Below are 12,126 nucleotides of genomic sequence, written 5' to 3'. Positions count from 1 at the left end.
GATACTGTATTGTTGTTTACTCTTGTCAAGTAGAAGTTTACGTGGGGGGCAGTAAACTTCCACTGGGTTTACTAGGGTTCAATGAAGTTGTTTATTAGAGTAAGAATGGGTATCTGTTGTGTATAATTGGCATGATTATGAAAGGGGCATAGTGTATTGAAGTTTACTGACCCCCAGTAGAAGTTTACTAGGGGGCAGTAAACTTCCACTAGGTTTACTAGGATTCAATGAAGTTGTTTATTAGGATAAGAATGGGTATCTGTTGTGTATAATTGGCATGATTGTCAAATGGATATACTGTATTGAAGTTTACTGACCCCCAGTAGAAGTTTACTGGGGGACTTCCACTGGGTTTACTAGGGTTCGATGAAGTTGTTTATTAGGGTAAGAATGGGTATCTGTTGTGTATAATTGGCATGATTATGAAAGGGAGATAGTGTATTGAAGTTTACTGACCCCCAGTAGAAGTTTACTAGGGGCAGGAAACTTCCACTCGATTTACTAGGGTTCAATGAAGTTGTTTATTAGGGTAAGAATGGATATCTGTTATGTATAATTGGCATGATTATGAAAGGGAGATGGTGTATTGAAGTTTACTGACCCCCAGTAGAAGTTTACTGGGGGGGCAGTAAACTTTTTTTTTTTACGTTATGCAGTTTATAAATGCAAGTTTTTACTACTTATATGCAGGATGGGAAGAAATTCAAAACATTTAGTTCTCACTTCTGATACCGAAGAGGATTCGGTTCAAGAATCTGTAGCTTCTATGAGGAAAAAACAAATTATAGGAGAAGTTTTACAGAAGATAAAGTCGAAGAAAAAGAGAAAAGAGGTCCAAAAGGGTGCCGCTGCTGAAGAAGAAAAAGAAGCAGAACTGAAAGAAGAAGAAGATGATGATTACATTGAAGATGAAGAGGGGGAATTAGAAAAATATTTTTGTCAGCAAGTCAAGGCTGAAAGGCAGAAGCCTTCTGGGTTGCTTGAGCCGTTGCCTATTCCAGTGTGGAAGTGGGACCACATCACCATGGATTTTGTTTTTAGTTTACCTCGTACCCGTGAAGGGAATGACGATATTTGGGTGATTGTGGATAGACTCACCAAGTCTGCACATTTCTTGCCAGTGGGAAAGAAGTATAAATTGGATAAATTGGCGGAGCTTTATGTGAATGAAATTGTGAGGCTTCATGGTGTTCCTGAATCAATAGTGTCAGATCGGGATCCTCGATTTGCTTCTAAATTCTGGGGAGCTCTTCAGGCAGCTTTAGGTACCCAATTACTCTTCAGCACTGCTTTTCATCCTCAGACTGATGGGCAGTCCGAGAGGACTATTCAGACTTTGGAGGATATGTTGAGGGCATGTACCATGCAGTTCAGAGGGAGTTGGGATAAAAACCTATCTTTGATGGAATTTGCCTATAATAATAGCTATCATTCTAGCATTGGTATGGCTCCCTTTGAGACTCTTTATAGGAGGTAGTGTCGCACGCCTTTGTGTTGGAATGAAGTGGGGGAAAAAGAGCTTTGTGGCCCAGAGTTAATTCATGTTACGAATGAGAAGATTAAAGTGGTTAGAGATAGACTCAAGACTGCTCAAAGTAGGCAAAAGAGTTATGCGGATGTCCGTAGGAGAGATCTTGAATTTCAAGTGGGTGATTGGGTGTTCCTGAAATTATCTCCTTGGAAAGGGGTTGTGCGATTCGGTAAGCGTGGGAAGCTCAATCCGAGGTATATTGGCCCTTATGAGATTATTGAGCGAGTTGGCTCACTTGCTTATCGGCTAGTTTTGCCTCCAGAGTTAGCTAGGATACATAATGTGTTTCATGTATCCATGCTTCGCAAGTATATTGCCGATCCTTCTCATGTGCTGCAAGAGCAGGCGATCAGTTTGACGAGAGATTTGACCTATGAAGAGGAACCGGTTCAGATTCTGGACCGAAAGGAGCAAGTGCTTAGGAATAAGACAATCCCACTTGTCAAGGTGCTTTGGAGAAGTCATCAAGTAGAAGAAGCTACTTGGGAATCGGAGGATCAAATGATGCAGCAATATCCCTATCTCTTCGGATGACAGGTATGTAAATTTCAAGGACGAAATTTTTATAAGGAGGGGAGAATTGTCACATCCCGGCCCTTATATTTTTACCTTATTTACTAGCCTGATTATAATAAGAATTTTACCGTCTCCGTCATTGAGTTAATAGTTTAATTGGTCCCTAGTGGGGTTTCAGGGACGTTTATGTGCGGAGGATTATTCGTAAGAGAAAATTTCGACGACGATAAAAATGGTAAATTTTAACTAGTAAAAGATAATTTTTATTCGGGTATTATTTTTCGGGGTGTTTTATTTTTGGAATTGGGTTGTTATATAGGTGATGGACCGGGTTGGTCAGGCCCAAACCCAGCCCTCACTTTTTCTTTTTCTTCCTCTCTTCTTCCCGGTTTCCTCCCGAGCATCTCCCCTGCCGGAAACTTCTCGCCGTCCGGCCACCATCTGCCGCCGCTCCAGTCCCGTTCTGTTGCCCTCCGACCCAGCTATCTTCCAGGACCGGTGACAGCCCCCCTAGCGCCGCCGTGAGAGAGCGGTGCCGCCCGAAAGGCTAGGCTGCCCCGAACTTCCGGCCGTTGGAACTCCCTCCTCCGGCCACCAAAACCGGCGATCCTTGGCTCGTTTTGTAGCCCTCCTCCCATGCAGCAACCCCTCCAATCAGCTCACTCCCTCTTGAGCTAGGTAAGGAGAAATGTGGAGTTGAATTTTCTAGGGCTTTTAGGATGTTTTCGTTCGATTAGCCTAGTTAGGCTTGGAATTGGGTAATGTGCTGGTTAAGAAAGTTGTAGAGCATGATGAGGAGATTATTCTGTCAAAATTTCATAGGTTTTGGAGGTCGCCGGAATTGGCCTCTGGCCGCCGCTGCCTGCGGAGCCGCCGGCGGCGCCGCCGCCGGTTAAGAGATTTTTAGGGTTTTAAGTGTGGAATATTAAGAGGAGTATATTGATGTGATTTATGGAATTTTTGGATGAGATTTGGATAGGTTTGTGAATTTCTGAAGTTTGGTATTTTTAGCGGTTAATTAAGGTAGAATCCGGCCGTAGGATTTAAGTCGTATTTTGGGGAGGTTGTATTTATGACTGTTGAGTATGATATTTAAGTTCGGATCGTTCCGATTTAAGAATATCGAAGTTAGGCAATGATGAGCGTATTTATGGCTCTCGGGTAATTTTGCCTATTTTGATTAAATATTGGATTATTGGTTGGGAAATTAATATTATATTTGGAACAGGACGTGAGGAGGCTCGAGCAGACGAGGCCCCAGATCGACATCAGGCTTAGGCCTAATTTGTGAGTGGACGTTTATTTTAAATAAATGCATGCTATAGTTCATGGTTGAACAATTAATGTTGCAGAATATTTTAACGTCATTTTAATTTGACGATTTTTATTTCTCTTGGAGAGTTACCGAAAATGGGATTTTCGGTGGATATAAATATGTATTTATGAGAGAGTATGTATATAAATGCTAGCTAGCCATATGTGTCTGTTCACCTTAATGGCGTAGCATATAGCCGCATTATGGTGTGACGTGAGCGTAGTAGCCCTATTTGAGTGTTTAATTCATATAGGGGGTATGGACACATATTTATACACCCGTCTGTCCACCTTGATGGCGTAGTGTAGCACCGCATTAAGGCGTGACGTGAGCGTTGGACGCGAGCGTAGTAGCGCTATATAGACCTATGAATTTATATAGGGAGTATGGACAAGTGTAAATAGATACATATATTATAGAGTCTGAGAGGCTCGATATTTTATGAGATAAAAGTTTTATCGCTTGCGGCATGCATTCGATTTTTCCTTAGAAATTAATTTGGGGAAACATAAATATTTTATTTATTATTTTATTTTTGTCCACTCACTCTAACATTATTAAATGTTTTCCCCTGGGCCCTACGTTTTAAATTGCCCAGTCTGCAGAGTTCGGGTTGGATCTAGTAGGAGGCGAGGCATAGTCACCCGCATTTCTGCCAGTTTTCGTGAGTAGGTTACCTGTTCAACCTACTCGTATTTTCTTGCTTCCGCTAGTGTTTAGTAGCTCTGAATACTTTGGGATTATTGTATATTATGTGTAGAATTTCTGAAGGATAATTATGTGATGTTTGGACGTGTTGAATTAAGAGTGTAATTTGGAATTTTCGAGTTAGGGTTGTCCATCTGCAAGGGAGATTTTCTTAATCTTTTCAGTAAATTTTCCTTGGAGGTGGTCCCCGCACGACTTACTCCGGGTTTCAGGGTGAAATTCGGGGTGGGTCGTGTCATCATATTTGGGAACCGGGAGATTAAAATTACGGAGCATGATGTTCATTCAATTTTTGGAATAACCAAAGAAGGCTCGGATGTGGATATCACAATAGACCAGAAATACTGCAAGGGCAGTAAGAAGAATTTGGCAGATTATGCTGTCTTTGGAAAGCAAACAAAAAGAACAATCACCAGAAAGGTTATTGATGACACATTAATGGAAGAGCTTAGGAAGATTCAGAAGAACAAGGGGGATCCAAGGAAGATAGCCTCTTTGGTTATAATGTACCTTATGGCAGCTTTATTTTTCAGCAGAAGCGGGAACCACATTGAATGGAAACTGATACTCAAGTGTGAAGACCTTGAAGGCATCGACAAATACAACTGGTCACATAAGGTATTAGAATTCTTGCACCAAGGACTTCACAAGCACGTAAGGGGGGTGCCAAGAATTTTGAACGGATGCCTCCTTCTGGTTCTATACTGGTTCTTTGAGAAAACAAAAATAAAGAAGCGGATTATCGGGAAAGAGAAGGAGACTCCCAGATTTATAAGATGGTCAATACAAGAGATCATCAAAGAAAAGGAGTATTTGAGAAGACCTGAATTGCTAGAGGTAATGGTATTTTATTTATATAGCCATTTTTTTAAAAAAAATAAATATTGCATTGTATTTTTTGTTTTTTGAAAAACTGAAGTAAACTGATTTGTGTCGTATAAATGTAAAAACAGAAACTCATAATAGAAGGTCTATGGATGGATGAGGAGGAAACGAGTTCCGGCAATGATGAGCAGCAGCAAGATGACAATAGAACACCAAGGACAATTGATTGGGTAAGTTTGAATGGTTACTAACACCCAGTAAAACTATTGGCAATGAAAATGGAACTTCAATTGCAAGTTTACTGACCTCCAGTAGAAGTTTACTGGGGGGCAATAAACTTATACTGGGTTTACTATGGGGCAATAAAGTTGTTTATTAGGGTATATTAAGTGTGTAATTGTCATGAAATAAAAAGGGAGATAATGTATTGTTGTTTACTGACCCCTAGTAGAAGTTTACTGAGGGGCAGTAAACTTATACTGGGTTTACTAGGGGGCAATAAAGTTGTTTATTAGGGTATATTAAGTGTGTAATTGTCATGAAATAGAAAGGGAGATAATGTATTGTTGTTTACTGACCCCCAGTAGAAGTTTACTGGGGGGCAGTAAAGTTGTTTATTTGTATATAATTGTTTAACAGTAACGATTTCGTTGTTATAACGTGTACAGGAGCTGCCGATGGAAGATATGAAGAAGAAGCTGACAGAACTTGCCAAAGCAAATGAAGAACTGGTGAACAGAAACACTGAATTGCCCGGCAAGTTAAAGAAAGCGGACAGGCAAATCATTGAGCTAGAGAAAGAAAGGAGGGCACACAAAAATGAAATCAATGATCTCAAGAAACAGTTGCACAAGGGGGCAAAACATGCTCAGACAAAGCAGATAATATGTGTAACTGAGGAGAAGGAGCAGGAGGAGGATAGGTCAAAGCCGGTTGAAGTGGAAGAATATAAGTGCAGAGAGGAGGAACCAGGAACTAAAGAGATAAGAGTAAAAATCCATTTACTGACCCCCAATAAATATTGTGTTTTCTTCATTTTTTTTAGGATAACTTGTGTGTTTTCTTTTGTGTAGTTTTTTGAACAAGTAGCAGAATCAGTTTCGTTGCGAAAAATATTTCCAGAAGACGATGAACCTGTGACAACCGATGTCAAGCTGTGGAAATGGCCGAAAAAAAAATGAATGAAGAAACCAGCTTGAAGAATAAAGAACAGCAAGCAAGAGGGCTCAAGAAACATGTCAAGCAGAAGAGCTCAAAACAAACTGTTGAGACTGGTTTAATTAAAAGAGACGTCAACCTGAAGAAGCGTGGGGCACAAAAGAGGATATAAGAAGAATGGGAGTATGACACCCCTGAAGAGCTAAAGCCAGGAAAAAGAACAAAGGAGGTGGAGCATAAAGTCCAAAATCATATTGTTATTGATGGAGTGAACTGCAACACTGATACATGGAAGCTCTTGGATGAAAAGGTGGCGAATAACTATAAGAACTGGTTTGATTTGAACAAGGACGAGAATGATGAGTAAGTTTATTCTTCCCTAGTGTGTGTGTGTGTATATATATATATATAACATTACAATTATTTCCCTGGTTTGACTTGCTTATGACTTTTTTGTGTCTGCACAGTTTCCGGTATTGGGAGTGTTGTAATGGTATCATTGACATTACCAAAGATGACTTGAAGAGAATAATTCAAGAATGAGAGATTACATCTAATGTGAGAAAAAATTACTGGTCTTACTAACCGCAATAAAGTTGATGTTTGAGTAACCTAAGATGTATTATTTGTTGTAATTATTTGTGACTTATATATGTTGTACATGCAGACCATCAGGGTGTACCTCGCAATGTTGAAGGAGGAAATGGAAAAGAAGAAGGTCTCGGTCGGATTCCTAGACATAGAGGTAGCGGTAAGTAGTCTAACCTGAAATAGCGGCGTGTCGCAGCACCGCGGTCTCCTCCGTTACTTTTTTTCAGTTAACACAATCTTACTACTTGCTTTTATAAATATAGCGCACAGCGGTGGTACATGAAAAAAAACTGAAGGAGTTCTTAGCTGGAGGAGGAAAACAGGGGGAATTCAAATATAATGAATTGGATATAGAGCTTTCCATTATTAATCCTCTGTGGTCCATCTTCAGTAAGGACCTGGTTTTCATTCCGGTACATCACGGGGTCAGCCACCACTATACCTTGGTCTTGATTGACAATGAAGCTCGATGCTTCTATCACCTGAACTCAATGCTACCGCCAAGGAAAGATTACTCTGCCGACACCAATAACCACTTTCAGAATGCAATGGCAGTGGTGAGTTGTAACTGATTTATTAGGGTAAGAAGTTTACTGGGGGGCAGTAAATTTCTTACCCTGTTTTTTGTTTGTTGCTTGTTCTCTTAGTTTGTTTGAGTTGTAATTTACTTGTGTGTTGGAACCAACAGTGAAGCACATTATGGTGTTCATCAAACGCGTATATGATTCCACCAAATACCCTTTCATCCAAGGCTTGGACCCTGAGGAATGGAGGGAAAACTATGACAAGCAGGAAAGCCAAGGAATAGTGGTTGACGGTTACTCGATGATGAGTGCTGAAGAGAAAAGAACAAGAAGATGGATGCTGGACCAAAATGTTTATCAAGCAAGATACAAGCTAAAGGATATCTTATCCTTCCCGGAGCAAAAGAAAACATCGTGACTACCTTTAAACTTCCTTTAAAGAGTTTTATTGGGGTTAGAAATTACTTGTCTGTTTTATTGGGGTGAAAAATTTAGTAACACTGTTTCTTAATACATTGTAGGTCAGACTGTGGACCATTTTTGCTCCACTTTATAGAGAGCCTATGTCATAAGGAAAAACCGATAAAAGATGGTGGTAATGAAATGAGGAAGAAGATCCTGCTAAAGTTCATGGACATCAATATAACAAAAAGATTAGTGTCACTTTAGATGTAGGATCTTCAAAATGTGAAAATATGTAGTATTTTGGTAGTGTTGCAAGAACATATGAATGATCTTGAATTTCAGTAAAAGAACTTGTTCTTTTATTAATTTTGGTCTATTCCTTTGATCTTTCTGTCAGTTTCATTTATCTTTGGTTGTTAGTTTCAGTTTTTTTTTTGTTACAGGGTGGTTATTGGGGGTCAGTAAACTTTGGTTGCTCTGTTCAGGAAAATTACTGACCCCCAATAATGTTTCATGCTTGAGAGTTTACTACCCTATTATATCATTAGAGGATGGTTGAAAAGAATCTAAGTAATAACAATCATCCAGAAACTTTGGTTACTCTGTTCGGGAAAATTACTGACCCCCAATAATTTTCCACACTTCAAACATATGAGCATAACAAAAGCTGGAAGCATTCCAGATAAAAGAAAAGACCTGGAAAAGAGTAAAACAAACATCCAAGTATCAAACTGGAAGAAAATAAAGGAAGGCGGATGTGTTGCATGTATCAAGAAATACAGAAAATTACTGACCCCCAATAATTTTTCATACTTTACATATATATGAGCGTAATTTTCCAATCATTTTCCATACTTGAGAGTTTAATTAATACCCCAATAATATTCTTCATCTTATACCTCCGGTTAGGGCCCTAATCCCGTTTGAGAGCATATGACATTTGATTTCGTTTGTTGTTAAGGCGTTTCAAATTCGCATATGTGAGAAAATTTCGGCAGCATCTCCCTACAGTTCCCCAAGTGCACAAATATCTATACCTAGAATGCACTCGAGGAACAATAATTAAAGGAAGATTTTGTCGAAATATATATACCCATAACCGAAAATGAAACGCACCAACAACAAACAGAATCTCAATGTCATATATATGCTCCCAAACTGTCCAAATATGGGACAATTCGTGTCAGGACCTACCCCGGATTTCCCCTTGAAATCCGGAATAAACCCTGCGGGACCCACCTCAAGGGAAATTCTACCAAAATTTTGGCATAACCTCCCTTGAAAATGTGTAACCCTACCTGGAAGAAAAATTACCAAAGCCCAAACACTTCTAAAACAATTTAATCCACATCTTCTGGAGCCATCCGCTCCCCCAAATAAACATCCACCACCTCAACTAACATAATAAATAGAAATAATTTCATGAATTTAATCTCTCATATAACATGCCAAATAAACACTTTTCAACACTCCTAGGTGGAGTCACAAGCTCTTAACACACCACAATAACAACAACAACCACACTTAAAACATCCCAAGGTTATTCAAAGCATCTACTAGGAAAGAAGGAAATACATAGATAGGTTAACTAGTAACCTATGAGAGAAAACTGGATGAGGTGGGAAATATGACACGCCTCCTACTCTCACCGAACAGAGCTCTACAGACTGGGCATTTAAAACTGAAAGGCCCAGGGGAAAGCATTTAAAACGTTAGAGTGAGTGGACAAAATAAATAATAAAAATACGGACTTAATGATAGAGCATTGAAATCAATTTAATTCTTTTCCCATATTTTCCATTAAGAAAATATTTATACATGCCATTCTTGGAAATTTAACCGAAAATAATTATAGACAAGAATAATGAACAAATCCCATATGTTCCCAATAAATCAATAGAAAACAATGGGGAATAAATTTCACCATAAAAATGAGCCTCCCAGGCTATATTAGCGTCCCACGCTGTCCCACGCTAAGCGCTCTACTCACATATGATGAGGACCGCTGATAATATTATAATAGCGTCCCACGCTAAGCGCTCAACTCTCATATGATGAGGACCGCTAAATAATGGCTAGCTAACAATAAATATATATATATATATATACCGATCGATTACCTCCTAGGCTATAATAGCGTCCCACGTTAAGCGCTCAACTCACATATGATGAAAACCGCTAATAAGACTGTATAGCAACTCAAATATGATAATGACCGCTAATAAAGTTAGCTAACAATGATTAATATGAATCAACCCTTTTTATGGTGAAGTACCATATTAAAATAAAATGATCAACACTTCCCCAAATATTATAATAAACTCATAGCGCACAGTACAGTTCCCAACTGTACTTGGAAATAAAAAATATCACTTGACACGTCCCATGTGTCAACTAAACTTAGCAAGAGAGTTCCGGAAAAATATATGGAACTCTATAATCCAACCAAATATTAAATCTCCAAATGCCTTTGAAATTAGATAAATTTAGCGCATGCAAGATATTAAAATCAAAGGTCCACTCACAACGCTCGGCTATGCTTGCCGACGGCCAGAGGCTTCCTCCAAATGATCCTCCTCACGTCCTGAACAATAAATAATCATTAAACCTCCATACTAGGATACAACTTTTGTTACATCCCGACCCTTATATTTTTACCTTATTTACTAGAGTGATTATAATAAGAATTTTACCGTCGCGATCATTGAGTAAATAGTTTAATTGGCCCCTAGAGGGGTTTCGGGGACGATTATGTGCGGAGGATTATTCGTATGAGGAAAATACGACGACGGTAAAAATGGTAAATTTTAGCTAGTAAAAGGTAATTTTTATTCGGGTATTATTTTTTTCGGGGTGTTTTTATTTTTTTTGAGTTGGGTTGATAAGGGTGGACCGGTTTGGAGAGGCCCAAACCCATCTCCCTCTTTTTCTCTTCTCCCTCTCTCCCGTTTTCTCCTTCCCTCCCCCGAGTTTTCTTCCTCCCACTGCCGGACTATCCAGCCGCCAGCTGCCGCCGTCCGGCCAGCCACCGGCCGCCGCTCCACCCCAGTTCGGACCCCCCATCTCTTCCTCTCCCTCCCCGGCCTAGCCCCCGAGCCTCTAACCCGCCGGAAGAGGAGAAAACCCGCCGGAAACGCCGGGAAGCATTTCGCCGGAACTCCCTCCTCCGGCCACCAATCCGGGCAAGCTTGGTACGGTTTTGTAGCCCTCCAACCCAGCAGCCTTGCCCTAAAAGGACTCACTCCCTCTTGAACTAGGTAAGGAGAAATTTGAGGTGGAAGTTTTATGGCGTTTTTTTATGTTTTTAGTCGATTACCCTAGTTAGGCTTGGAATTGGTGTTTGTGCTAGTTAGGAAAGTTGTAGAGCTTGATGAGAGGATTATTCTGTCAAAATTTCATAGGTTTTGGAGGTCGCCGGAATGGGCCTCCGGCCGCCGCTGCCGGCGGAGCCGCCGGTTAGGAGATTTTTAGGGTTTTAAGTGTGGAATATTAAGAGGAGTATATTGATGTGATTTATGGAATTTTTGGACGAGATTTGGATAGATTTGTGAATTTCCGAAGTTTCGATTTTTTGCGGTTAATTAATGTAGAATCCGGCCGTAGGATTTAAGTCGTATTTTGGGGAGGTTGTATTTATGACTGTTGAGTATGATATTTAAGTTCGGATCGTTCCGATTTAAGAATATCGAAGTTAGGCAATGATGAGCGTATTTATGGCTCTCGGGTAATTTTGCCTATTTTGATTAAATATTGGATTATTGGTTGGGAAATTAATATTATATTTGGAACAGGACATGAGGAGGCTCGAGCAGACGAGGCCCCAGATCGACATCAGGCTTAGGCCAAATTTGTGAGTGGACGTTTATTTTAAATAAATGCATGCTATAGTTCATGGTTGAACAATTAATGTCGTGGAGTATTTTGACGTCATTTTAATTTTTGACGATTTTTATTTCTCTTGGAGAGATACCGAAAATGGGATTTTCGGTGGATATAAATATGTATTTATGAGAGAGTATGTATATAAATACTAGCTAGCCTTATGTGTCTGTCCACCTTAATGGCGTAGCATATAGCCGCATTATGGTGTGACGTGAGCGTTGGACGTAAGCGTAGTAGCCCTATTTGAGTGTTTAATTCATATAGGGGGTATGGACACATATTTATACACCCGTCTGTCCACCTTAATGGCGTAATGTAGCACCGCATTAAGGCGTGACGTGAGCGTTGGACGCGAGCGTAGTAGCCCTATATAGACCCATGAATTTATATAGGGAGTATGGACGAGTGTAAATACATACATATATTATAGAGTCTGAGAGGCTCGATATTTATGGGATAAAAGTTTTATCGTTTGCGGCATGCATTCGATTTTTCCTTAGAAATTAATTTGGGGAAACATAAATATTTTATTTATTATTTTATTTTTGTTCACTCACTCTAACGTTATTAAATGTTTTCCCTGGCCCTTCGTTTTAAATTGCCCAGTCTGCAGAGTTCGGGTTGGATCTAGTAGGAGACGAGGCATAGTCACCCGCATTTCTGCCAGTTTT

This window comes from Fragaria vesca, linkage group LG2, assembly GCF_000184155.1.
Source record: "Fragaria vesca subsp. vesca linkage group LG2, FraVesHawaii_1.0, whole genome shotgun sequence".
In the NCBI taxonomy this organism is placed as follows: domain Eukaryota; kingdom Viridiplantae; phylum Streptophyta; class Magnoliopsida; order Rosales; family Rosaceae; genus Fragaria; species Fragaria vesca.
The sequence above is the reverse complement of the archived record's forward strand: the minus strand, read 5'-3'. Positions refer to the sequence as shown.